This window comes from Athene noctua, chromosome 1 (assembly GCF_965140245.1).
Source record: "Athene noctua chromosome 1, bAthNoc1.hap1.1, whole genome shotgun sequence".
Taxonomy (NCBI): Eukaryota; Metazoa; Chordata; class Aves; order Strigiformes; family Strigidae; genus Athene; species Athene noctua.
Window position 1 is genome coordinate 170,424,333 of NC_134037.1, and position 26,700 is coordinate 170,451,032.

General features: G+C 52.2%; 1 long non-coding RNA gene across 1 annotated transcript; it reads right to left on the bottom strand.

The window, feature by feature from the left end:
* Positions 1-15,378: 15,378 nt before the first annotated feature.
* On the bottom strand, positions 15,379-17,067 carry LOC141971889 (uncharacterized). Its single transcript, XR_012635331.1, has 3 exons — positions 16,476-17,067; positions 16,161-16,382; positions 15,379-16,042 (listed from the first exon to the last, which is right to left on the bottom strand). It is a non-coding gene; the product is annotated as an uncharacterized LOC141971889 (long non-coding RNA).
* Positions 17,068-26,700: the final 9,633 nt, after the last annotated feature.

The following is a 26,700-nucleotide window of genomic DNA, read 5'->3' on the forward strand; positions in this document are numbered from 1 at the left end:
TGATCCCTAACTTGCAGCTTGGGGTTTTTTTCCAATTTGGTACCACAGGAGCTAGATTCAAAGTCTCTTTATTTGGGGCCACAGTGCCCTGGCACCTCGCTTAGTTGAGTGCGAATCGCTGGGTGTTCCATGTTGCCCTCAGCCCTGCAGGTCCAGCCTTTGCTACCAGTTCTCTGCAGCCACCGGGGACGGCAATAAATGAATGAAGTCAGGTAGCAGGGTAGTTGCGGTGGCCCAGAGCTCTGCTGGGACTGTGTCCTGTGCTCCACGGCAGGGTTATCGGCCAAGTTGGCAGCTGAGAGCGACAGGAGCTGGCTGAGAGCGAGTTTAGTGAGCTGGAGGGCATGGTGCAGATGTATCTCCTGGTCAGCCAGCCTGATGTGCGCTGTCAGGCCTAAGTAAGCTGTCAGCCCCTTAGCTAGCACACTCTAGCCAAAGCCTTAAAGTGACACAATGCTTTAAGACAACATCTTAAAGTGTCTTAAAGGCAAGACAATGAAACCCAAACCAGCCAAATCTGGCTTAAGCTTGCATATCAACACCCCCTTTCAGAGGGTGGCAGCAAGGATGTGTTCCCAACAGTCGTCCTCTACGTCCTGGTTGCCACAGAGTTGTGCTGGCCTGTTTTTTAGTTTTCAGTCTGTACAGATTTTCTGGTGAAGGGACAGAGCCTGAAAACTTGCTGCTGAGGACTTGCTTTGCTCTGCTGTGCTGTGAGGGACCCTCAGGAGCCGTCGGTGGGCCAGGGATTCATGGCTACTGCATGTAGACTGAGAAGGCACAAGCTACCACCCAGCCTGAAGGCGTCAGAGGAAAGCGGTACATCAAATCAGTTTTTATCTTCTCTCATCAAACTCAGAATCACCTATGAACCAGGCCCCACACTGCTGTCCTGGAGCCACAACAAGTCCATTGATGATTTTGCAGGAGGCTGTGCTGACTGCTCGTATATGCAGCTGCTGCCTGCTCCCCCCTCCCTGAACGAGAAGCAGGAAAAATTGGTCCTTGCTGAGGTCTGTGTGGCTGCAGCTGGACAGCTACTGATGGTAGAGAGTGTGGGGCTGCTGCTGAGGCATGGTGCCCTCCCGGGACCATCCCTCCCAAGGGAAAAATTTGGTCTTTTGGGAGAGCTGCAGTCAGGCAGGGATGGGGTCCCCTTCTCCTCTGGCTCTCCAGGGTAAAAATCCCTTCCTTTGGGTAAGGGCATGACAGGGGATGACAAAGGGGCTGTGGATGCTTGCCCGTGCTGTGCTGTGCACTTAGGCTGGCTCTTGGTAGTGTGGGAAGGCCTTTTCTTTCATGAAGGCCTTTGCATTTGCAATTTGAATTTAATCCCGTGAGCTAAAGATAGCTCTGGCTCGCCTATTGTTCCTCCAGCTGGCAACAGCTTTATTTCTTTGATGCTTTCAGTTCTCGGTTGTTTCCAGGGAACTGGCAGACACTTAATACAGAGCCTGTCCCAGCACTGTATCATGCTGGTCACCTCAGCCCACACTCCTGGCTCTCCCTTAGGTGCTCTGCTTCCTGCTGGCGAGGTCTCCTGCAAGGACTGCAGGTCTCCCTCTTGCTGGCACAAGCTTTGTCTGCACATACAGACGATATCGCCCTCCAAATCCCCTGGCCGGCTTCAGGGCTGCTCTGCAATGGCTCCTCCAGGAGCAGGAGTCTTCCTCAGGAACAGACCTTTCAGGAAAGCCTTGCTCAGATATTTGATAATTAGTCTTACTACTGTTACTTCACTGCAATAAGTGATGTGATCCTTTCCTATATTCTTGGTGGCTACTGGGGTTTGTCTGGGTACGTCTCTAACCCACTCTTCTTGCATGTCTCTTTGGTAAGAATTTAGTCATCATTTATTTCAGGAGCTTTTTGTTGTGTCAGCCAAGGAACCACATGCTCTGTAAGGTCACTGCATGCATGTTTGTCTTTCAAGTAGTTTGAACAATGATTTGAAGCAGATTAATGTCAGCAAGCTCTTATCTCTGCTTATGTTCGTATTTGGTATATGTGCATCACACATGTATCATGTTTGCTGTACATATATATATCTCATATATATCTGTGTATGTGATTTGATATCTTCTAATCTCTGGGACAAAAGCTAGTTGCTTTTCCAAAAATTGAATTTGGGATTGTTCCATGCTAATTCATGTTGTTAATTAGCTATAGCAGGCAGCCAATAAAGCAGCATAAATGATTTCAGGTTCCTTAGGAAATGTGCCAATACAAACGCAAATACCGATTTAGATGTGGAATTTTTGTAGCGCCTCTTGGTGAAACTCGTTCATTAAATTAAATAAACGTGAGATGGTTGCAGGCTGCTGATGAATATTTTGCAAACGGGAAAAGGGAGAACACTGGATCAGTAAGACCCTCCTTGGGCATATCAGCAGCTCTCACCCCACTGAAAGGAAAGGTGGGGAGAGCCCTGCCTCGCTGCAGGCAGTAGCCAGTCTCACAGCCCCACAAGCCGCAGTGGTGATTTGCTGGCTCTGGCAGGAAGTGCTGCTGGTTTGTACTGCTGCTGTGCCACCAAAAGGGTGGCCTGCCGTCATGAGGCCACCGAGCCACAAGGAACTCTGCGGGAGGTGAACGCAAAAAAGCCAGGTTCCTAAGAGTTCAATAGAGACATTTCCTTTCCCACAGAAGAAAAAAGCCATTCCTGTGTGGAGGTAGTATTGCAAAAATCAAATGCAGGACAAGGGGAAATCTGCCTCTGGGTTCCTGGGTAAACTAAAGGGAATATCTGCAGTCTTTTCCCCCTTTTCTGGAGACTGTCCTAGTGCCACAGAAGACTGCATCTGAGTGCATGATATAAATACTGCTTTTAAAATACTTTTCTCTCCTCAACCCTGCCCCAGTTCCTGGTTTGGTACCGAATGGGGATCTCACATGAAAGCAGCTCTGCAGCAAAACACCGAATGTTTGGAGAACTGGCCTTGAAGGAGTGTAGCTATGAGGGACCAGATGTTCAGCAGAGTGGAAGCAGGATATGATATGTCTTCCAGGAGCAGGTTACTGAGTGGCCTTAGGGATGGACAAACACCAAAACCACCAGTTACTCACTCAAGCATGTGTGCTTTGGGCTTTGAATGGCCTGCAGCCATCTCCCCATGCAGCTTCTGGGACTTTTCCTACACAGCTGTTCAGGTGCTTCTCGGCAGGTCCAAGGCTGAGGGGAGATGTATTTTGTCCCCAGTGGCGAAGGACACAGACTCAGGAAACCTTGATTGTCTTGATACAGTTGTTGGTGAATGGTTGTTCACATCAGACACAGTCTTAGCAAACCCAGGGTTCTCCAGGAAATGTGTGTACCTGTGCTGCACAGGTCACTACTGTACAGAGTTTGTGCTAGTCCTTCTGCAGGCATATCCACATGGCACCTCTCAGGAGAAAAATAGCATGTTGAAGCCATTTTTTATCATCAGTATTACATGGGGAAACTAAAGCCCTCCTGTAAGAGGATTTTGATGCTCTCATTTAAGGGATGAAATAAAACTGTTTGTGAAGGCAAAGTTTGCCCCTGTGTTTTAGACAGAGCAACACTGACAATTTTAATTGCAGGTCCCCTTGGGGGAAAGCATTGACAGCAGCTCCATTGATTGGGCTTCAGTCTGTCGTCACTGGCAGGCACAAAAGCTTAGAGGAGAAGGACGTGTCTGACAGAAAGAAAAATAAGGGTCTTCTTCCAGTTGGGACCCTTGTGGAAGACATCGTATTTGAGGAGCTAGTGACATTGGGCACACCATGTCTGCTCTACTGGGCCTTGTACTGGGGGGGACTACAAACCCACATACACAGCAGCATAAGGGAACTTGCTGAGATGCCTCGTGCTGTTGGTGGTGCACTCTGGCGGACATCCTGGAAGAGATAACGTCCCTACACGACATAAGAAGATATATGGTTTTGTTTGTCACACGAGATTAAAGGCACTGTGGTATGTGAAGGAGACCCAACCCCTCCATAATGGGATCTGTGTTCTGTGCTGTGGCTATTCATCTGGAGGCCATCCGATGCTGCATGTATGTGGGGTTCCCAGCATCTGGAGGGACATAAGAATTAATTTATCTCTATATTCCTCTTTTTATTTTATCTTATTAATAAAGCAATTTTATTATTACTCTACCTGCTGTTGTGCCTTTCTTGCTGACATCCAGAGAGACCCCTGCACCTCTCCGTGCAGAATGTCCTTTGATTGCCCTTGAAGTCCCTCAGGGGAACTGATCCACGAGGAGTTGGTCCAGGGTCTTGCAGCCTGAAGAAGATAGGGATCTGCTCAGACTCTGGACCAGAGCTCAGGCCGGGAGGCATTGAGGGCAGAGTGCAGGCAGCTGTGCAGTCAGCTCACGGCTGCTTTGTGTGCGTGTGATGGGAGCGAGGGTGAGAAGCCACGACGGCGTACAGGGGGCTGGACAGCTGGATCCAGGCAAGGGGACTGCTAATTCAACCCTCCCACCTACAAAGCAGTGCACACAGAAAAGCTGTGGCATTTGCTCCCCAGCCTGGGAGATCCTCCCCTTCCCGGACTGCTGCCTGCCAGGATGAGTCACGCTTGCTGCTGGAGCTGGGGCTTGGTCCTGTGCCAGGAACGCACTCTGGAGGGAGACCGCAGAGAAATACAGAATAATTTGCAAATCCATAAAAAAAAGCCATTGCTTCTCAGTGGGGATCTCTTGGCAGGTGCCAGAGTGCGTCTGTAGCAGGTGCCACCCACCCGTCAGTGCTCCTGGGGGACAGACCCCTGCGCCAGGTGATCTGGCAGGTCTGTGGTGTGCTAGGGACAGGCTGTGAGTGCTGGAACACATTGCTGCTCGTGGCTGCCTGTGCACGCTGTGGGGCTGCTCCTGCTGCAGGACCCCATGAGCTTGGGCGCATGGTAACGTGGTGCCGCAAGCAAAGAGGAACCCCGCTAGCCATAAAATGGCACAGAAGACCCCCAGGAGTCTTGTAGAACAGAATGGTAGAGTGTAATGAATAGTCAGACATATGGTAAAAATGAATTAATGTCGAGTTGCCATCCACTCTGCCATTTTTTGCTTTCAGTTTCCCCGCTGTGCCTGTCTCCTGGCATCACTGAATCTTGATTCAGGGAGAGGCAGCCAAGTAGCTTCCTGTGAAGCCAACATCACATCCTAAGTTGGCCAACAACTTGGTAGTGCTTTCTCCTGGCTCCATCTGGATGGGACTCTCTCAGCTGGCCTGGTGGAGAGTGACCCAGGCCCATCAACACAGGTCTGCGCCTCCTTCCCTCTGGCCGGGAGCCACCTGCCCTCAGGAGGTGCCAGCTGATGGGGAGCACCAGTGCCTTTGAGCAGGAGCTGCCGTGGGCTCGTCAAAGCAAATCCTGGGTCTCAGGCCTCATCGCCTGCAGATGTAGCGGCCTGAATCCAGGACTGCAGGAGGTTCACCTGAAGCTCCTGGAGAGCTCTGTGGCTGGGGTGCAATGGCTTGTCTGCTGTCTGGGGGTTGCTGGCTGTTCCAGCAGACAATGTTCTGGCAGAGTGAGACAGAAAGGTCTAGCCTGGTGGAGCAAACTTGTGGGGATGACTTCTGAGAGCCCAACACATTGCTGCAGGCAGCACAAGTGCATACACACATGTACCTACACATGTGTGAGTGCATATGTACATGCCAGTGCCTTGAGTAATCCTAATTTTCTCGTCAAGAAGAAAAAGAGCGCCATGTGCCATAAGTCAGTTTATGCACTGTGAGGACATGCTAAAAAAACCTCTCAGTGTTTAGTCCAAGAACCGGACTAGAAAAGGGCAGGAATATTGTACTCATCCTTTGCCTTCCTGCTGCAGCCCCTCCTTCCACTGGCACTGCATGCAAATGGGTGGGCTTTCTCCAAAACAAGTGTGCTGCTTCTTTGCCCTTGGCTGGAACTGCTGCTGTGTATGTCCCAACTTGAACAGGCTTCAGGAGGTAAAACAGAGGGGCGGGAGCGCAGCCGAGGGGCTGTTCAGGCAGTGGCTGCTCTCTGCTGGGGGTACGCAGGGAGCCTGCCTGCCTGCGGGTGCAGCTGGAGGAGCAGTTCGGTGGCAGCAGCGCAGGCTGAGGCAAGTGTTTGCATGTGTGTGTGTGTGAATGCGTGCGTGCGACAGAGTATGGAAATGCTTGTATTAAAAGAGTGAAAGAGGAGCTACAGCCCGGAGACACATATTTGGCTGGAGCTACACCAAAGCCTCTTTGTGCTTCTGGGTACCTCCATCCCGGAGCAGGGAGCATCGCACCTGCTTCCCTCACCACAACACCCGCAGCCCCTCCCAGTGCCTGGGAGGCAGTGCTGCTTTAATCAAGGCTCCTCGCTGAAAGCAAGGCTCCTCTTTTTCAGTGGAAAGTCCTCTCCGACTTAAAAACAGCTGTCGTGGTACAGCTCCCATTCTTGGATTTCTTGGAAAAAAGGGAGTGCTCGTAGGGGCTAAAGGGCAGAAGATGGAGGTCAGGGACTTGTGCTCTGCTGCTGGCTCAGCCGCTGACTTCTTGCGTGATGGGAGGCAAGTCACTTATTTTTATATTAAATGGGGTGGGGGGAGAGAGGAAGAGAGGAAGGGGACAGTGCTATTAAGCAACCTTTGTGAAGCGATTTAAAATCCACAGTGGAAAAAGCCGTAAATGTCACATCACATTCATTACTGAGTGGTGGCGGCTGTGGCCATGGCTTCCAGAGCAATGCCGTGGCCTGGCCAGCCTTGGCAGGCTGTTCCCCTGCCGCCAGGACCTGTCCCTCCCATTACAGCCTCCCAAAGTAATTTTTATTATCCAGCAATCACCTGTGACCCTGAGATATTTTTAATGCCTGACTTTCTAGTGCTGCTGTTCTGCGGGCACGGGGCTGTTCAGGCGGGCCCTCCCCTGCCACCTTCTTCTCCCTGGGGTGCCTGTGCTCCTTCCCTGGCCCAGGCAGCCTGCTCCTGCCGCCCACGGCAGCGATCAGACGCTGCGGCAGCTGGGGAAACAATTGGGTGCCAAATTAGAGCGGCTCTTCAAGTAATTGACTGATGGAGCAGCGCTCCTACTTAAAAAAAAAAATAAAAATTATAAAACCCGGTTTCGCAGTATGAGTCACCGGGGCGTCTGTGCTCTGAGCTGTTTAAAAGTCAGCCCACGGTGGAGGTCAGGGAACGGAGCTGTTTTGCTCTGTGCTGCCGAGGCTGTCCCGTCTCCTGGGAAAAGCCCTGGGTTTGCCCGGCCATGCCGGGGCATTGCTGCGAGATGCTCTGTGGTGCAACCCGGCCCCGTGACACTCATCTCCCTTCCAACTGTGCGCTCAGCACCAGGCTCCCGCGGGCTCAGCAGCTGCCGCAGACGCGCACAGCTTCTGACACACTGGCAGCTACGAGACGGCTCCTGAAGGGATCTTTTAGTCAAGAAGTCAGGAGGGGGAGTTTCCTCCAGACCCGGGCTAACCTCGCATCCTCTCCTGCTTCTTGCCGTGGAGCAGCCAGAGCACTGTGGGCTCTCACTAGCACCGTGGGTCCTGCCAGCACCCTGAATGACAGCCCCGGCTGGGGAGCAGTGCTGAGCACCTCCAGCCATGGAGGACAGGAAATCTGACCTTAATTGCTCTTAAAAGACCATACAGATGGGTTTTCCCCCCTGGTTTCCCACCATCATTAACATTTTAACAGCTTTCTTGCAGGAAGTAGGACTAGAGAAGACAAGAGAGCCGTGACAGTTTCACATTATGACGGGACTCTGGGAGTTGGGGCTGGAATCTCCTGATGTCTCAAGACTCACAAGAAATAGAAATGATTTCTGAAGCTCATGTAGCACGGTGTGGGCAGTCAAAACTAGCAGTAAGATACTCTCATCTTCTTTCCCACCCTTTCTAGTGGAAAGGAGAAAGATTTCTGCGTGTTGCAGATCTCGTTATTACCAGTTAACCCAGCATGTAAGAAAAAATGTAAGCAATCAAATCTAGTTCAGGAAACTGGCCAAAACCCTCCTTGACTGTCATAGAGGTGACTCTGAGCATGGTGACTTGTTCAAGGGGTGAGGATGTCCTTCATTGTGTTGTGCCTTTTCTCCCAGCTCTATTTCCAATTCCAAAGGGGTGAGAGATGCCAGGTTCAAAACAGGCTGGCCTGTCCGCACTCGCTGGCATCAGTCTTCTCCTCTGTAGCAATAGTCTGGAGCAAAATACGGTGCAAAGATTCATCCTGAGTTTTCCATACAAAACTTTGGCCCTTGTGTCTGAAGCCAGGCTGCAAGCGAACTGGAGCGTAAGGCTATTGCTGTGGCCAGCACACAACCGGGCTGCACCCAGGCGTGACCTGCCCTTTGCTTTCCAGGGGCTCTTGCCTCACCATGCACTATGTCACAGCAACATACCCTCACCCTGCTGCTCCCCACAAGCCTGGTTTTCAGGCTGCTTCTAAAGCCCTTTGCAGTTTGAAGTGTTTTGTTTTAGGCTTTTTTTTTAGCCTGTCAGCGAACCCAGATAATGCAGGCTGAAAAGCTGAGCAGCCGAGCGCAGTTCTTTGTACTCTCTTGTTTCTTCACTGCTGATGTCTATCCCTTAAATATTTTTCATGGAAGATTGTTGATGGTGTGAAGGCTCCTCCTTGCCTTCCCCCGGTCTGATTGTTTTCTCTGGTTTTGCTTACAAAGGGGTTAATTATAAGTTCACATCTTCGCCCCTGCCCCAGCCAATGTGGAAACCTGATCAGGAGCCAGCAGCCAGAGGGAGGTGGGGAAGGAATTAACCCTTTGCAGGAGGCAGAGCTGTGGGGACACTGCTCCCTGGCCCCATCCTCAGCACGGAGAAGGGTTTGGGTGTCTTCCTGCCTAGCTCCAATGCAGATCCCCCAGCAGAAGAACGTGCATCGCTGGCTGTCCAGAAAGAGATTATGGCACATGAGGGGGCTCCTTCACATGGGTTTGGCTGGTGAGGAGACTTTATAGTCTCCTGGGGTTGGGTTGTGGGGTGAGAGTGGCTGATTTTGTCTCTATGCCAGCTCCACCATATCTCTGCCCTTTCTCTGTTCTTGCGTGGATGGGGAGAGTGTCTGTGTGTGTGTGTGTACAAGAGTGAGAGTGATCAGGCTGGCTCATGCTATTTCCTCCCTTCCCTTGGGGCTTGACTGAGTCCCTTTTTTTTTTTTTTTCCTGCTGCTGCTCTAATAAAAAAAAGTGGCTCAGCCAATTCTCTTGAACCTGAACACAGAAGGAAGGAGACAGGGAGTGAAAAATGTGAAATCAAATCGGAATTTTTTTTCCCACCAGATGCAGTTGCTGAGCAGTGGGACTGGGAGCACCACGGCCGACCCCCGGCAGCAGGTGGAGGGGCAATAGTTATTCATGCTGGAACCAGGAGCAGGAGAGCTGCTCTCTGTCTGAGAGAGCTTGTTACTGCCTCAAGTTTGCTTAAAATACAGCTCTAATTACCTGTTTAAACAATAGCTCTGTCCCTTCCTTGGTCTATGAAGACTGCACACATTTTAATTATCGGGAAGACCTTGGCCATTCACCTTTCTGAGGTATTTAATGCTTCCAGTCAAATGCCTGCCCTGATGTACTCTGTTACTATGCCACCTCTCGAACTCTCGCTGGCGGAAAACTGCAGGATATCGCTGGTGAAATGACATTCTCCAGCAGATTTTTTTTTCCCTGCATAATCATGGTATTTGGGTTAATTTTGCTTTGCTGGGCACATTAGTCTTTGGCTCCTAAACAAGAACATGCAGGCCCTTTTCTTGCCTTGCCTGTTCCCCTGTGCACACATGAAAAATAGGGCTTAGCTTGTGTCTTAATGTGTGATAATATTGTAATCCTATAAATGGATGCCAAAGCTGTTCCTGGGATAGGAGCGCCTGTTTTGGAGACAGTGTAACCAGCACAGGCAGGGCTCTCCTTTTCCTTTGCCTAGACACCAATCCATCCACCCCAGCATTATGTCCCCTCCCTGCAAAACCTCTCTCATTTTGGGGCATTTCTCTTTTCCTAGCAAACGGTGGGCTGGGAAACGCTTCCAATCGCAGAGCAGTGCAGCAAGGGAACCTGCTGAGCTGAACGCCCAGAGGCGATCGAAGCACTGCTGTCCCTGGGCGGGCGAACCGTGCTTGCTGAGGTCTCGGATGGGCAGCTATGGGAGCCTGGCCAGCAGGAGAGATGCTGCAGCTAACGAGCATCCTTCCTCAGGGGCCTTTTCCTCGCTGGTGCCAAGCGAACACAAACTGGGATGCCCTGAAAGATGAATCTCTGGTGGCTGCCCGAGCTGCTGGCAGAGGCACAGGGCAAGGGTAGGGCTATTCCCAGCAGGCGGCAATTGCTTTGGGATCTCTGTCAGTGTGCATGGGAGAGCAGCCCTCTGCCACGTTGGGCCCAGGCAATGAAAGGGTGGCAAGAAGGCTTTGCTTCAGCAGAGCGCCTGAGAAGGGGGCCAGGATGCTCATAAGAGGGGAAGACACATATTTGCAGTCAGAGAGGAGGACAAACACTGCCCGACCCATAAGTCTCAGCCCCTGTGAAACCTTGTCTGTGGGGCTTGATACAGCCAGCTGGGAGAAACCCAGAGTAAACTCAGCAAGCTGCCCGGAGGGTCTGGAGCTGTAAATCTCAACAGCCTGGATTTAAAGAGCTGCCAGAACTTTTCACAAGGTTAGAAAAGTGCTGGGGAGGCGGCAGAGGAACACCTGGCTGTTTCATCCTCCCTACACCACAGCGCTGCTGCTTGGGGCTTTTGCCTTCTCTTCAGGAGTAGGTGAAGCATAATGGAGCCTTTTGGAACTGGAAGATACTGCTCTGATTTAGGGTAATTGCCTGTATGTCATGATTCAGCGCATCAGCTGAGTGCTCGTCCACCTCTGGACATGATTAACTGGACATGATTAACCGTAAAGACCGCAGGGATTTTCCATGGGACTTATGCATGTGCTTCCCTGCTGTGCTGAACTTGGTTCCCTGTTAGTGCTACCAACTTCGGTGGGGTTGCTGGAGAGCGAACGGAAGAATTCAGCCCTTTTGTATCAGATTCCCCTTTGTTTTATCTGACCGCTGAAATCGCAGAGCTGGAATATTTCAAAATATTTGCTCAGCTGGCCACAAAACGCGAGGGTTTCTTTGGAGGGAACGGCTCATTTCTTCTCCAGCCAGATCAAGCACCTCCGGCTAATGATGAAGCATCACTGCACGCTGAAGCCCTGCTAATGGCAGCGTCCTGAGGAGTGAAGATAAACAGTGCTTGCCGCAGCATGGGGGGACGCCGATCCCTCCCCTCTGCTGATGACAGAGGATGAGCAAAGGAAAAGGGGAGGGGGAAAATACGTGCTGCTCTGGATGCCCCAGTTTTCTTATGCTTTTTAAAAAATTTTATTAATACCTAGTAGCCTTACCAAAGCTAAGCAAAGAATCCCTTTCATCCGCTGGTCTGTTTTCTACCTTTGATGGCCAGCCTTTCATTTTACTTTGAGGTATCCCCCCTCAGAAAGCTCCTTGCTGCCTAGCCAGCACATTTGTTCCTCTCTGGCCGGATGCAGATGTGACCAATTTGCTTCCCTGACACAATGCAAGTGGAAGCAGGGGTGGAGAGGGGAGGAAGGTCTGTGAAGCCGAGTCGCGCAGCAGAAGGCAGAGAGGAGAGTGCTGCGCTATTTATTCCCTTGCTTCCACCAGGGTCTTCAGTGTCCTGGCAATGGTAAATCTTAACTTTCATGCTATAGTGCACCAGGATGCAATTTACTTCAAAGACAGCATAAATCCCTGGCTGCCGCTTATATCACAGGGCTCTTGCATAAAAAGGGTTTATGCGCTTCGGTCCCAGGAACAGGTTTGCACTTTTCGGCATGGATCTCAACTGACTGGCCTGTGATTGGCCTAAAAACCTCAATAGAGCCACAAAAACTAAGCTGTCCCTGCCCTCCTGAGCTATCCAAGTGCCAAGCTCTGGCACGCTGGCGCTGGGAGTGCTCCTGCCATGTCCAACCCCACCTTTGCACCATGGTGGCTCCCCCCAGCCCTGAGCTGGATGGAGAGGGAGGGGAGGGATTATTTTGTTTAATCTTAGGAAAATCGTTAGTGTTGGGGAGGGAGGGGAGGAAGGAAGCAAATTCTTCCCTCTTTGCTACCACAGCTGTCTTGCCAAAGCAGAAACAGAGAAAACACTTTGGCCAGGAAAAGCCACGTGTGAGCCGTGTGGTCCCGTTGCGGAGGTGGGCTGGGGGCTGCATGGTGGTGCAAATATCTGCCCTGCCTCAAGGGTGAAGGGCTCAGCCCTCAGCTGCTGTGAGCCTCTTGTCTCCACAAACTCCACAAAGTCACACCACGCTGACCCTGGGAGCTTTTTGTTGCTGTAGCAAATGTCATGGGTTTAAACTGGAGAGTGCTGAAGACCTGTTTAGGCATGTGAAGAAGGTACTTTTTCAGAAGCGGTAGAGAGCCTGCAGAGCTCAGACCCTAGCGTCAGGGGTGATGTGGGCAAGTAGAGCCCCAAATCATATTCCAAAAGTGGGACTTAGGCTCTGTTTAAATACTGTTTATGTACCCCTTGGCCAGAAGAGTGGTTCCCTCAGCCCGATTTCAGACAACCTCGTCCAGGAAGACTGGTCTTGTGTGCTAACAAACAAAAATAAAGCTAGAAAACATCCAGTTAAATTTCTAAGAATTTAATTTCTTGGCTAAATGTGGGAACCTAGACATTTTCTAAATATTGCTTTTGGAGTGAAAGAAGAGAAAAGAAATCCCTTCTGCCCTCTGTAGTTCAACCATATTAATAATGTCTTATTTGCAAAGCTGTTTACGCCTCCCTTCCCTTCTGCTGGGATGCTGCTGTGTATCTGCCCTCATCAGAGTGCCGCTATTAGCTGGCTTCATCGTGCAGCGATGCTTCATCGTTAGCCAAAGTTGCTTTATCTTCGTGAGGGAGAAATAAGCCATTCCTCTCAGAACCACCCATATTTCATGGCCAACTAAGCAATATTGCAAAAACACTGAGATTCCTCAATTTCCTTGATCATATATAGCAGATGCTGATTTGATGCTAGGAAAACTGATTAGCAAACCCCTTCCTAGCTAGTCTGTCACGGCACTGACAGCCCCAACGCAGTCAGCTTGTCCAGCAATAGAAAGACTATTACTAAGTGCATTTTTCATGCAGCGAGAAAGAGCATCTCTAGCTGCTTCTATGCACTGAAAACAAATTTCCAAAAGCCTGCACAGCAAAGTGCCAGGGTTATAATCCACTCCTGTACAATATTACCTTCAAATGCATTATCACTGGAAGTGTAAAATCCTAGCTCCTCTCCTGCTGGAGCCCCACTGTCATTAATCGAAGGCTTTCCCCGGCCAGGGGCCTGTCTAACTTGCAGGGCTGGCTGTGAAACCAAGGGCATTACTGGATGATGCTGTCATGCACAGCCGTGCAGGTCCCTTTTAAGGGAGCGGTGGAGCCATTATAGTGGGTGAGCTGAAATCTAGTGTGTATAATTTCAAGGAAACGTATAGGCTTGCCGAGGCTAAAAAATCAAGATCAAAAGTTCAGGGTTAAATTCAGCTGTCGGGTCTAGATAAGCTTATCTCCAAAAAGTGGCTTATGAGAGATCTGCTCTGAGCTGAAATGCTTAACTGGTGACCTGCAGGACTCGGCGCTGCTCTCCTTCCCACCAGGGCTTACCTCCAGATCTGCATGTCTCTTGCGCTTCAGATGCTAAAGCTGTAGCGAGGAGGCGGGGGGCGGATAGCATGTCGGGACAGCTGCACTCTGGCCCCAGGCCTCCTGCAGATTTACGCGCTTTTGCTGAGCCTGGGTGTCCCAAAGAGAGCAGCGAGCAGCGAGCACTGTGGTTTTGTTATTGCACAGAGGCCTGATCTGGCAAAAAGGGAAAATTAGAGAATTTTTTCCAAGTGTTCTTTTCCACTCTCTGGAAAAAAAGCCAGGCATGCCTGTAATCAGCTGCAGGAGCGGAACAGCCCTCTTAATTTATTTTAAAGTGTCCTTCAGGACTGTCTGGTTAATAACCACGCTCCGTGGCGCTATGCTCCCCAAGGGGGACTGGCACCGCCTGGGAAACTTGTGGGGTTTTTTCTCCTTGGATCAGACGCCCTCTGCTTCATTCCACTGGAAACTGGGGAAGCATGCACCCAAAGAAAATAGGATGGGAGGAGGAGGATGGGGCGACAGCAATCCTGCCTCCTCCCTGTAGCTGCTGTGGAACTGGTAGTTCTGCGTTCGGGATGCTGCGGAGGGTTGCTGACACACAAGAGGCTCCCACGGCTGCAAAAAACTGTGGTGACAGCATATGTCTAATTCCAGCCCTTTGCTTAAGAGGGCTGGTTAAAGACATCACAGATTTGAGGTGTGCAGCATGTGCACCGTGTGCATTGCACAGCCGTTTGATCCTACTGGAAGTGTTTGCAGTGCGTGGATACGACAGGTTTCTGGGAAGGGTAGTAAATGGGAAAAAAGGTCATTTGATCAATTATCTTTCAGTCTAGTGGTGTGGTGGCCTTTGTAGGGAAAAATAAATCCATCTCTTTAACTTGTCCTTATTTTTAAAACCCATGCAGAAGTTTCCAGGATGCAGCACGGAGACACAGCTCCTTATTAAACAGTGAGGTGTCCTCTCACCCAACCCGCCTGTTGCCGTGAGAAATTAAGACTGAAGCAACAAAACAAGCCTGGAAGGCTGCCAGCAGCAGGAAACCACGGCAGTGGAGATGGATGAGGCTCCTGCCGGGTTAGACGTGAAGTGCATGGGTTTCCCCGGGGATGGTCAGCACCCACTCCTGCCTACGGCTGCCCTCCCCAGGCAGGGTCCTCCTTTGAAGAGAGGACCAAGCTGCCCCATATCTCCCAGGAGAGTTCCCTCTCAGAGTCGATGGTTTCTTGCAGAGCATCCCCATACACAATGAGGCTGGACGGAGCATCCTGCAGCATTCAAGGAGTGCTCCTGGCAACCAGTACCACCCCCACCATGGCCCCTTTGGCTGTCTGGGGTACCAGCAGCTCCCTCTGCCCCTCAACACAGCACGTTGGAGGCACCAGCTTCAAGGGAATCCTGCACCCGGCTTTTTCTCACAGTGTACGATTTCTATGCAGAGACACAGATACACGCATGCATACGTATGTGTGTCTGTGAGAAAGTTACATTTCAGCCAAAAGGCAAAGTGTCTTATATTGGAGATGACAAAGGGATCTATTGAAATGCAGTAATGTGAGTCATTGCCACGGTGCTCTTGCTACCTTAAAACGATCCAGAAATGGTTGAGAGACTGAAAATTAGATATTTCTTAAAAAAAAAAAAAAAAAAAAAAGAAAAGAAAAAAAAGAAAACAGAGCTGTTTTAAAGGTCTGGGAATACCAGTTTAAACTTTTAACATTCCCTACGCTCTTCCTTTCCTTTCTTACATGAAGGCAGACTATGAAATTCTGGCAAAGATTTAATTTTATTTTGAAAAACAAGCTTTTGTAATATCTAAGAATAATAGGAACATTCTCAAAGCTTTACAAACCCAACGGGCTTTCACTGATACTTTCACTTAAAGAACTCCAGACACTGCAGCAGGGAGATCCCAAAAGAGGAATGGCCTTTAGCTCCCATGTCCAGTCCCAGTCACATACAGACCTCCAGCTGAGAAAGTAAAAAGGAGACCTGTGAAATGAAGTGGTATTTTTTTCTCCCTAAAACCTGTAGTTTTTCAAATATTGCTGTGTGAAAGGCTGATGGAGATCATTCCCTGAGCTAGTCACTGACTTACCCCACGGAAAAGCCGTAGGGAAGGGCCTTCTTGAAGACAATTTTACATTGACATTTTCTTTGCATTTTGAGGGCCAAAAATGTTGGTTGGGGTTTTTTGGGGGTTTTGTTTTGGTTTTTTCTGTTGGAAGTGAAAAGATGGCATATTACACAATCAGAATAATCTGAGAAACAGGGCCCTGGGAACAAAACGTGACCCTAAATCACAAAATTTGTAATAAAATTGTAGGATTTGGGACCTCTGTTGTAAGATGAATCTACTACATTGAGCTTCCGCATCCTGTTCTCCTGAGTGGGGTCTGGTGTGCGAACATCTGAGGAGGCACCAGAGCAGTAGTAGTCTCTTCCTGCCAAAAATAAATGGGGAGCGGGGATCTTAAATCCAGCTGGACCAGGTTAATCTATGCTTAGATTATCTCAGTTGCGCCTAGGATTAAGAAATGCTTTAGCAGGGACTAATCTTACCCAGTGGACAGCATGTCTGGCTGACTTCTTAATCCCACTGCTTGACTCCTGGGACTTGGCTTCCAGTGCAGATGGGCCCCGAGCATCCCCGTGGCCAGCCCCCACACACATGGGGCTGTGCCTCTCTGTGGGGCTGTGGTGGGGAGCCTGGATGCAGCCTCAGATCTTCTGCACAGCATCACTTTGCTTTTGGTCTTTCTTGCTTCCCTCTCTCCCCTCCTTCTACACTAACCAGAAATCAGGCAGAAGGCTCTTAGCATGTGGCAAGCACAATGCAAACCGTTAGGCAGGACAAGACAGAGCTACATTAATTACCCCGATTTTCTGAAGAGTTGCTGCGGCGTCGGATGAAAGGGAAGACAGCTGACGTGAGCACATTACTTGCTTTCTGTCGAAGGATGCCTTGAGAAGGTCTCCAGTGATACTTCTGCGGGACTGTAATGGAGTTGGGTGTGCTGATCCTCAGACATCCTTCTGGGAAGGTAACTCCATCCCAGCCTCTGACCCCTGGAGAGAAAAATAAGTCATGGGACAGCTGCAATGGAAATCCCCCATTTCAGAGGAAACAAGAAAAAAAAAAAAACAAAACACAAAAGGGATGTTTTTTGCTTGTTTCAGGAGAAATGAAACATTCTTTGCAATTTTTGGCAACTAAAAAAAAAAAGGCAAGAGGATTTTTCTAGTAATAAGCCATTCAAAAAACACCCCATTTTTTTGTTTGCAAATTGGCAGAATTTTGAGCAGCTGAATTTGGGAAGCAAAGTAGAGGTTTGCAAGTATGAAACACTCATGTGGCTGATATCCAGCAGCTCTCCTGCCAGGGAGGAAAAGCCTCAACACAGATTATCCAACAGTTTATGCAGCTCAGCTTCAGTGGGGAGAACTTTACGACAGCAAACCTCTTAACAGCCCCGGTTATGAAACATCAGAGCTCATCCCTGCAGTTCCCCCCGGCCGCCTTCCTGCAGCATCACCCCATGGCATCCCCTCATGCAGATTCCCCACCAGGGCTGTCCCCGCGCCCAGCCTCCCCCTTCCCAGGGTGGTGCAATTCCCAAACTCAGTGCCCCAAATCACATCTGAGCCATAATTGATGCCTGAGGTGACAATTACAGAGGCCCTTGAGAGGAAGGCAAAAAGAAAAACCAAACCCCCGCCCCAAACAAAGCAGCAGCAACAGCAAATAACCCCCTGAACGATGCAAAGCCTTAAAAGAGACAATAAATATAGCCAGTTAGCCCACAGACTTAGCGATGGCTTATGTAGAGCAAGCCTGGCAGAAGGAAGGCAAACTCAAGAGCCGCTAGCCACAAAAGCATCACTTCTTCCTACTCTAAAAAAAATATGTATATATCCCCCCAAACAAGCAGTGGTGGTTGAAGTGACACCAGGAAGAAAGGGGGAGCAGAAGGGCAGGTCCTGCTGGGGAACAGGCTGATGGAGAGGAAGGAGCCTGGCTGCTGATGAAGGACCTTCCCTTCTGCCCAGGAGTCTCCCCACCCACCGGGGTGGCTTTGCAAGCACTGTGCTCTGAGAGCCACCACGTTGGGTGTGAAGGTACCACTGTGACAAAAAGACATTTCCAAGGGATAGGGACCTGCTTGGGCAGGTCCCATGGGTGGCTGCAGCCCGTGTCCCTCCCCGGCCCTGCTCAGCACCCGGCAGGCAGGTCACGGCTGCCGGCAGGTCACGGCTGCCCAACGGGGACGTGGCAGGGAAAGAACTGTTCATTCAAGTATGGCCAAGGTTAGGAAGGGATTAGCCTTTCCAAGACCTTGAACTCTTCTCCTAATCTGGATTTACAGCTATGAATTCACTGCTGAGGCCATTTACTGTCCCTCCTCCATCATGCAACCCTCACATCCTTTGCAAGAAATGCCCTCCTTGGCACCCCATAGGTACCTTTGCACATCCTACTCTTAACAGAAACTGCCTTAAAACCAGAGATACACAATATGCTTCTGTGCTAAATATGCCACAGCATCGCTTAACTCCTGACAACCATTATCCAGCTACTGAATGAGCCTTATTATAAGCAATTTTTGTAAATCACGTTGAAAGCATAAAGTCAGAGGAAAAAAAAAAAAAAAAAAGGTTCTCAGGTCATGAACTGCAGCAACACCTGGCAGATTGGTTAAAAAATCCCCCCAAAAGTAAGAATTGCTAGGAAAGTTGTTGACACAAGATCCTGGGGTGATACATTACAGACATCAACATGTATGTCACACCGCAGCCCAAGGCAGGTCTTACCCGCCCTCCAGCTGCAGGGCTGACACCCATCTCAGCTGCTGACACTCGAGCCTGCGCCTTTCCTTGCCGGGAGCCTCTCGGCAGCTTAGCTCAGAAGGGGCCAAAACCCAGAAGATTTTGAGACGTGGCACAAACTGGAGGGGTTTTTTTCTGAGCAGAGAGATACCCTGCCCGCGGACGGCTGGGGCGGGCGGTCTCTGCGGCGGTGGCAGGGTGGTGTTACCTGACAGCTCTGCCCCCTTCGCCTCCCGAGCGCGGCCCCGGCCCGGGCCATTTGGCATTTTGGCCATCGCTGATCAAAGCCCCCCGGCGGGGACCCGAGGGAGCTGGAGAGCCCGGGCCGCTCCGCCTGCTGAGGGGGAGGTGGGCGAGCGCCGTCCCCGCTTCAGGGCCACCTCCTCCAGCCCTGCTGGAGCCGCTCCCGGGCGCTGCGGGTAACTCCCAGCGAGTACCAGCTCTGCTCCCAAGGGAAATCCCGACAGGAAAGGGTGGGAGGGAAGCACGGAGCGGCGGGGCGGCTCCCGGGGGGCGGCACGCCCGGTCGGGGGGCGCGGGAAGGGAGGGCAGCCCAGGGAGAGCGGGGGGTTGTCAGGCGGCATCAAAGCCAGCGCCTCGGGGAAAAAAAAACAAAAGGCAGGGGGAGAAGGAGGCCGGGGGAGCCGTGCAGGTGTGACAAATTAAAGATTAGCACAGCCGCTCACGGGGACGCTCCGCCCGGGCTTTGCAGCCGCCGGGGGTTTGTCCGGCTGCCGCCGTCACGACGGGCGGCCCGTTCGTGGCGCGTCCCCCGGCTGTGCCGCAGCCGCCCAGCCGGTGCCCTCGCCGCGACACAGGCGGCCGGTTGCCCGGCCCTGGGCGACCCCCGCCCGCCGCACCCCCTCGTTAGCGGTCCCCGGCTCGCAGCCCCTCTTGACCTGAAATGGTGCCCTTCCCGGCTCAGCCCCGGGTCCCGCACGGCCGGAGACAAAGGCGAGGGGGAGCGGGCAGCCCGGCGATGGAGGGGGGGATGCGGGGAGCAGGTACGGTTCGTGTTTCAAACTGAGATTAAAGCGGGAAGGGAAGGAGCCGGATCGCCCACGAGCTGTAAAATAAGAGGGGGTTTTGTTTTATTTAACGCGAGGCCATTTTGGCCGGCATAAAGTATCTATCAAAATGGAGACAGAAAACAGTTCTGCCTTGAAAACGCCGGGGCCAAATTGGCTTTGAGACTTGTGTAGTCCTGAGCCAATTAAAATGTCATAATAATGCAACCTCAGGAAAAAAAAACCCAACAAACCAAACATGTCTGCGTTATGAAAGATATGTAGGAAAAGAAATCATTCCCCAGCTAGAAGTGTTTATCCAAATGGCCCTTGGTGAGAAAATCAGTTGGTGAAAAGGGAGAGGGGAAAAAACCCCAAAGCAGCAGTAGGCTGGGTGCAAGCACTCTGCTCCATGTTTGCAGTGCCCATGTTGGTGTCCCTGGAGCTCTGCAGGGGTCCAGGGGGGTCTCTGCAGGTCTGGGAAAGTCCTGCCTGCGCTGCAGGACTGGGGGCTCTGGGGTGGCTTCGTTGCAGATGACAGTTTTAGCCTCTTTGTTGAATTTCCTGGCCTTGATGAGTCTTTGGGAGACATGTGTCCCCCAGGTATATCAGCAGTAATGGAAAGTGCCACTGTCACTACAGGCACTAACTCATCATCTTGACGACCCATCGATCCCCGGAAGAGTCGAGTGGAGGGTAAAATAAATGTGGTTTTCTGGGACAGGAGGAGAGGAGGAGAATACTGAAGATATTGTACTTCGCCGGTCACTGGAATCAATGGAAAACTGGCTACTGACTTCAGTGGACATATGGCTGGACTGTGCCTGTGGTCACCCAAAAACCGGAAGAGATGTGCTGAAAGGCAGATCGCAAGCACTGTCATCTCTCCATGGAGGGAATCCCACCCGTGTCCCTCGGGAGCTGCCCAGAGGTGCTGAGGTTTGTGCTTAGTATGGCTTGCTCTGAGGAGCATCTTGGACCTTCCTGGTGCAAGCTGGGGACTCCCACACACTCCCCAAACTGCAGGTGACATCCAGGGCCAGGGGGAAGACCAACCCCCCCAGAGCTCAGGGGGTGATCAGGAGCAGGAGTTTCCTGGATGTAGCCAGTGCCTGCCGATGCCTCAGGCTGCAGCGAGCCCCCCCCCGCCCCCCGAGGCCAGCCCCTCGCCTTGGGGCCGGCTAGCTGCCACAGCCAAGCACTTTGCTGGAGCTCATTAAGCCTGCTGTGAGGGAAGTTAATTAGTTCAGGGAAAACGCTGTGCTAATTTGCCTAACCGGCTTTTGGGATCAAGGTTAACCCCACCAAGCAGGCTTGGATGCACTCCTTCTGGCTGGGGCTCTGCCTCCTGCATCCGTGCACACCGGGAGGGATGCCCGCGGGCTCCGGAGCTGCTTTGAACGTGTTACCCCTGCTCTCTTGAGGCTCTGCGATCTCAGGTCTCCTGGCAGGGAAAACCACCATCCCGAGGCAGCACCAGGACCACCTTGATGCCAGCCGGTTCTCCTTGGCAGGCAGGTGGAACGGCCTCTGCTCTGCTGTGGCTGTGGCATGGCACGGCAAGCGCAGCGTGCCACTCTGTGCCGAGCAGCAGTGCCACGGCATGCCTTCCCGCAGCTGCTGCACAGGTCGTTGCAGGATTTACATCGCGTGTGGCCATCCCTGCCCACCCCTCTCCCCTGTCCAGCTGCCCCTTGCTTCCATGTTACGTGCTGGCCACCCAACAGGCCAGGGCTTTGAGAGGACCTCTGCTTTTTCTGTCTTTCTTTATTATTCCCTCTTGCCTTGGAAGAGTGTAGAACTTGGGCAGGACGATCTGAACAGCATGTCGAGCAGATGGAAGCAGGTCCCTGGCTGTGTCCAGGTGGAGGGAGCACTCAGCAGGCGGAGGCTGGACATGGCAAGCTGAGAAGCCTCTCCTGGCTCGGCAAAATGCTTCTCCCTCTCCACCTAATGATAAAGCAATTGCGCTCCCTGTCTTTAGAATCACTGTTTTTGGCACACAAGCACGTGGCTGTCCTCTCCTCCCTGACCCCATGGGAAGCCGAGCTTGGTTCAGTGTGACTTGCAGTGAGGGAGAGAAAGAGAAACGTGCACGCAAAGAGACAGGGAGAGAAACAGGAGCGGGGTAATCTTCAATGCAAGCTTGCAAGCTTGTCTAAAAATAGAAGGCGAACCGTTCCCTAGTAATTAGCCAGGAGACGGTTTTATTTGCAGCAATGCGATTTCAGCAGCAGTGCTTTTGGCAGGAGGAGTCGGGAATGTCCCAGCAGCTCTTAACCTTGCAGAGTAGGAGACATGCTTCCCCCAGCCAAGGGATGTTTCCCACAGAGAGCAGGCGAGTGTGGGCTCAGGCTCGAGCACATGCATATCTTCTGCCTGCCTGGACGGAGGGAGGGAGCAAGTGGCCAGCAGAGAAGAGGTGTCCTCTCTGCAACAGCCTGCTGGCTCTCTGGGATGCAATGCTCCTCAGCCTTTGCATTGGAAGAAATGATGATGAAATTCTTTCATGGGGGGAGGCAGCATCATCCTGGCACAAGGGCTTGATCTCTAAAGGGGTTCAAGCAAGGACAAGCAGTGCCTGAGGTCTCAGTGGGGAAGAACGGCATAGGGACCCAAGCTTGGATTATGGGAAAGCCTAAACCTGGGACAATCACTCTCCTGCAGGTGCCTGCTGCAGGTCTTTGCATCTAGGGGAGGTGCCAAGGGCTGTGCACTTCCCAAACCAGCACATGGAGTCAGGGCTCCTTTTGGATGATGGGTGGTGGGTGTCAGGCTGGGCTTTCCCAGCCAGCCGTGGTGGATGCATGCTGGGTTAATGCCAAGGCTGCCAGGTAGCTTCCCTTATGGTCTTTTTTTCTTGGGGCAGCAAGGGCAGGGGGCTGCCCTCCCCTCTAGCGGTTGGTCAGAGGAGACAGCACAGGGCAGGAGGGGGCATCCCTGTGCAAGAGCTCCTCATGGGGCAGCTAGCATCTCCATGCTCCTTGCAGGAGTCTCCCTGAGCTGGGCTGCTGAGGGCTTTGTGAGGGCGCAAGTGGCAGAACTGTCCCAGTCTGGCTCTCAGGTGCTCCTGAGGTGCTGGGAGGAGTGAGAAGCTTCCCCTGGGAAATGCCTCCAGGCTGGAGGAGCCCAACAAAACCAGGAATAATGTTTAAAGTGCAGAAACTCAGCATTTATAGCCTGCTGCTGCTTACAGTGGGTATGGGCTGGGATGGAGCCAGCTTGGATCCAGGTCATTTCATGCATTTTCTGAGTTTGGATAATGCATCCTGGCTGCAACAGAAAACAAAAGTGCAAAGAGTCACGTCAGCACCCTACTGGCCCTCTCCTGCTGGACCAGTGCTGCATATCCCAAACCCACCCACACCCCACCAGAGCCAGAGAGGAAGGACAGAGGGACTGGGGGGACATTTTGAATGAGGAGGTGTGAACTGCCTGGGGGAAGCCTTGTGCTGCAGTCTGACAGCACAGCCCCGTGCCACACAGCTCGAGGGCCCATCAGCAGAGGGGAGGTCACTGCTGCCCTGTGCTCTGCAGGAAGTGTGGGGTACTGTCACCAGCATCCTGGAGGGGGGACGGTATCCCAGGACTGTTGCTTTCCAGACCCAAAAGATGGATTATCACTCCTGCTAAAAGGATCCAGCTGGTCTGATTTTGGCAGAGCGAAAGCCCGATGGTGAGAAGAAAATGTGCCGTCTGACCTACAGCCAGCAGCTCTCCCTGAGCTGGAAATGGGTCTGTCACCGAATGAAAGAAAACAAGGTTTACATCCCATTTCAGGCAATACCCAGCCCCTGCTGTTGTCCTGTTGATTTTGTGGCTCTGCAATCAGGTTTAACTTCCCATCTTTCCATCTCCCTCATTGCTGCCTATGAGGCCTGTGCAAACGGCGGGGGAAGCAGGCTAATTGCCTCTGGAAGAGGAGTGGTGATAACAGCTATGCTGGAAGAGCTGTCACAGGCCCGTGGTTAGCAAACTGAGAGCATAGGGAAAAACACCCCCCCTCTCCCCTGGCCACTCTTCTGAAGAATTACTTGTACCCATAGGAGGGAGCGCTGCTCCAGAGCACTGGGCGTTGCTGATTTGTGTGTGTCCCCTCTACTGGGATACGATTAACTGGAAAATTTACTAGTCGGGAGGTCTCTCCAGGAGCCAGTTTAAAACCAGCAGTTACTCCAGCTCACTCCTGCATGGCGCAGCAGCTGTTGACACCGGATAAAAACTGAGGAGCGGGATGGGGTCAGCCAGGGTGTGCTCCTGTGCTGGTGCTGGGGATGGCAGTGCAGCCTTGGTGGGTGGCTGCCTTGTATCTATGCCAGGGGTTGCCAGAGAGCCTCCAAACCTTGCTGTCCTTGGAGCTGGCACCCTTGGTGGTTGGGCAGGAGGGGGGCTTGCCATGAGCCCCCAGGTTTGGGAGGTTATGCCGAGCCTCATTGCCCTGCTGTGCCCACAATCAAGGACTGCCACAGGCTCCCTTCTGCCCCAGCCTCTCTGGAAACTCTGTGTTGGCACATGTGGTCTCACCCACAGGCAGGGTAGGAGCATGCAAGAGATTTGCCTCGATTTGCCTCAAGCAGGATAGCTGACAGGGCCAGGTGTGCACTTGCCTGAAGTGTGGAGAGGTGCTGCAGCCCTTCTGGGACATGGAGAAAGGGCCTGAGCTGTTTACCTGTTTTTCCTCTTCCCTCTGCCTGTCCTCTGCCCCTGCCACACCAGCCCCGCATGTGTTCCCAGCAGCCAGGGCCAGGGGTGCCACTGTCATTCCCCTGTGCATCCCTCCCCTGCCCTCCTCTCTACAGGGATCCTTCTGCAGGCAGAGAAATCCTCAGGGGAGGCAAGCGGCCGTACATTTGCACAGCGATGCATGAATGCAATCAGCCCGGCCTTTCCAGGAGTGCGGGGAGCACGTGGCAAGGGGATGCAGCCTCCCTGGGAAGATTATACCTGAGATGCATTAGAAACAGTTGTGGGGATTTTTTAAACCAGTGATTAAGAGCCAGCTTGGAAATAAAAATCAGTGATGGACAAAGAGGGCAGGGCGAGGCAGGGGGTGCCCCTGCCCCAGAGCTGGCCAAATCTGTGTGACCTGCTGTTCCCTTAGCAGTGAGGGACAAAAACTGTACTGGGGTGAAGGGGGAAATCTGTCCCAGAGTACCAACAGCATGGAGATTTCCCATCTGTGGAGGGCTCGGCTCCTCTGACCTGCTGGGTGGCAAAGCACTCATTTCTCGATTTCCTAAACCCCCCCCCAAAACAGTGAGAGAGGACCAGGAGGGGGACAGAGGTCAATGAACGCAGCACGTCCCATCTCAGTGCAAGCTTCCCCTGAGCTTGGGTGGGTGCTCAGCTCTGGGGCTCTGGGAATTAGAGAGGTGGCTCCCAAGCATGCTCTGGCTCCCAGACCAAAGCTTGCCTACTCTTACCAAATGCACACAGGGAGAGGTGTGAAGTGTGTAAACTAGGGCTGCTGATCCAGGCTTCTCTTGCTGGGAAAAGGCGGGGCAGGAGGGGGAAGAAAAAGCTGTCCATGACGCTGCTGAATTAGCAGAGCTTTACTTGACAGGTACGGGATATGCCTGCAATCCCAGTCTGTGCAGCGCAGCATTTTAAGAGCGGTTATTACAAACAGCTCTGCAGGACATGCAGCCCTTCCCTGCCTGCGCTCGCTCTCCTCCCCTTCTGTGGCCTTTCACTTCCCCTGGCTGTGGGCAGCTCTGGCGCAGCAGAGCCACCTTAGTGGCTTTTCCCAGTGCTGGTTCACATTTCACATGACAATCAAGTCTCAGCGTAGAATCTGCTTCTGGCATTGCTCTAGCCACGTGGCTGGGGAGATGCCAGGAGTGAATCTGGCTGGGAATATCTACTGTTTTTTCAATAAAAGGGAAGTTAAAAAAAAAACAGGACAGCACGGCACTGCAGAGCTGTGCTCTCCTGGCGCAGGCCAGCCAGCATGGTGGACAGATGGTTGCTGCCCATGCTAGTACATTGCTATTTTGAGGAGACTCTCATGTTTTTCTTCCATCCACTTCTGCATTTCAAATGTCAATCCTCCATCCATTTCTCCATACTCGGATATCAAACAGCTTGCTAGGAAGCCTCAGACTGAACCAGAGATGTCCCTCTCCTCAAAGGCCAGGGGTACCATACGGCACCTTTCAAGCCTTGGAGACCAAACAACTTGCTCAGGGCCATGCTGGAGCATGGGTGCCAGGCCAGTGACTGGATATCTGGAGGAGCAGTGCCCAGCTCTGCTATCAGAGGGTTACGACCACAGGCCTCCTTCACTCATTCCACCGAAAACACAGTGGTGAAGCCCGTGGCTCCCCAGCCTGAGCTCTCCTGAAGCCATCAGCATGGAGCTCCTTTCTGCAGGACATGACTGTAGGAGCCCAGGCTCCAGGCCAGGGCTCATAGGGGGCTGTGGCACAGCCCATGCCTTAGGAAGACATAGGGGAAGGAGGAGAGACCCGTGTCACCGCCAGGACACTCGATGCGTTTTGCAGTGACACAGAAATTCTTCCTAGCATCTGTCAGCAAGTGATGGGACCCTGGCACCCATGTTGCAAAGCTAGAACTGCCTGCAGCACTGGGCAGCTGCAGAAGACTGCAGAAAGCCCAAGGCTATTTCCCTTCCCTCCTTGCTTTTCCACACACAGGTGTGTGCTTAAACACGTACACACAAGCACAAGGATGCTCTGTAGGGCAGGACCAGTGGCCTTGGAGTAGTGTGGCAGTGAGAGAGAGCACAGCAGGCAGCATGCAGTCAGGGGAGCTGCTGGGCAGTGCTGCGGTGAAATGGGATTAGCTTGGGGGAGGGAAGGAGGGAAAGAAATAAATGATCCTTGTGCTGAGCTTCAGGACTTTCCCTGACACACACTGGTAAGAAACTAATAAAAATAGGGCCTGAGCACAGCAGGAACAGTCTTGCTACCTGCTTTCTAAATTGCCACAGCCCAGGCAGGGTGAGGGCCATCAGAGGCTGGGTGCTTTCTTCCCTGTGCATCCTTCACAGTCCCTCTGACGTCTCTGCGTGAGAGACTTGGGTAGAAGAGTGGGGCCTTCTCCAGTGTGCCTGGATCAGGGAGACAGGGCTGGGGATGAGGCCACACGTCCTGTCCCCCTGCCGGAGCCCTGGCATTGGCATGTTGGCTGCTAACCTGGAGTTTAGCAAGGAACCAAACCAGCTGCCCCTCACCTGCTTCTCCACTGCCCGGCAGTGGAAACCTCTCTTTCTCCCCGCAATCACCTCTTCTGCTTCAAATGCTGCA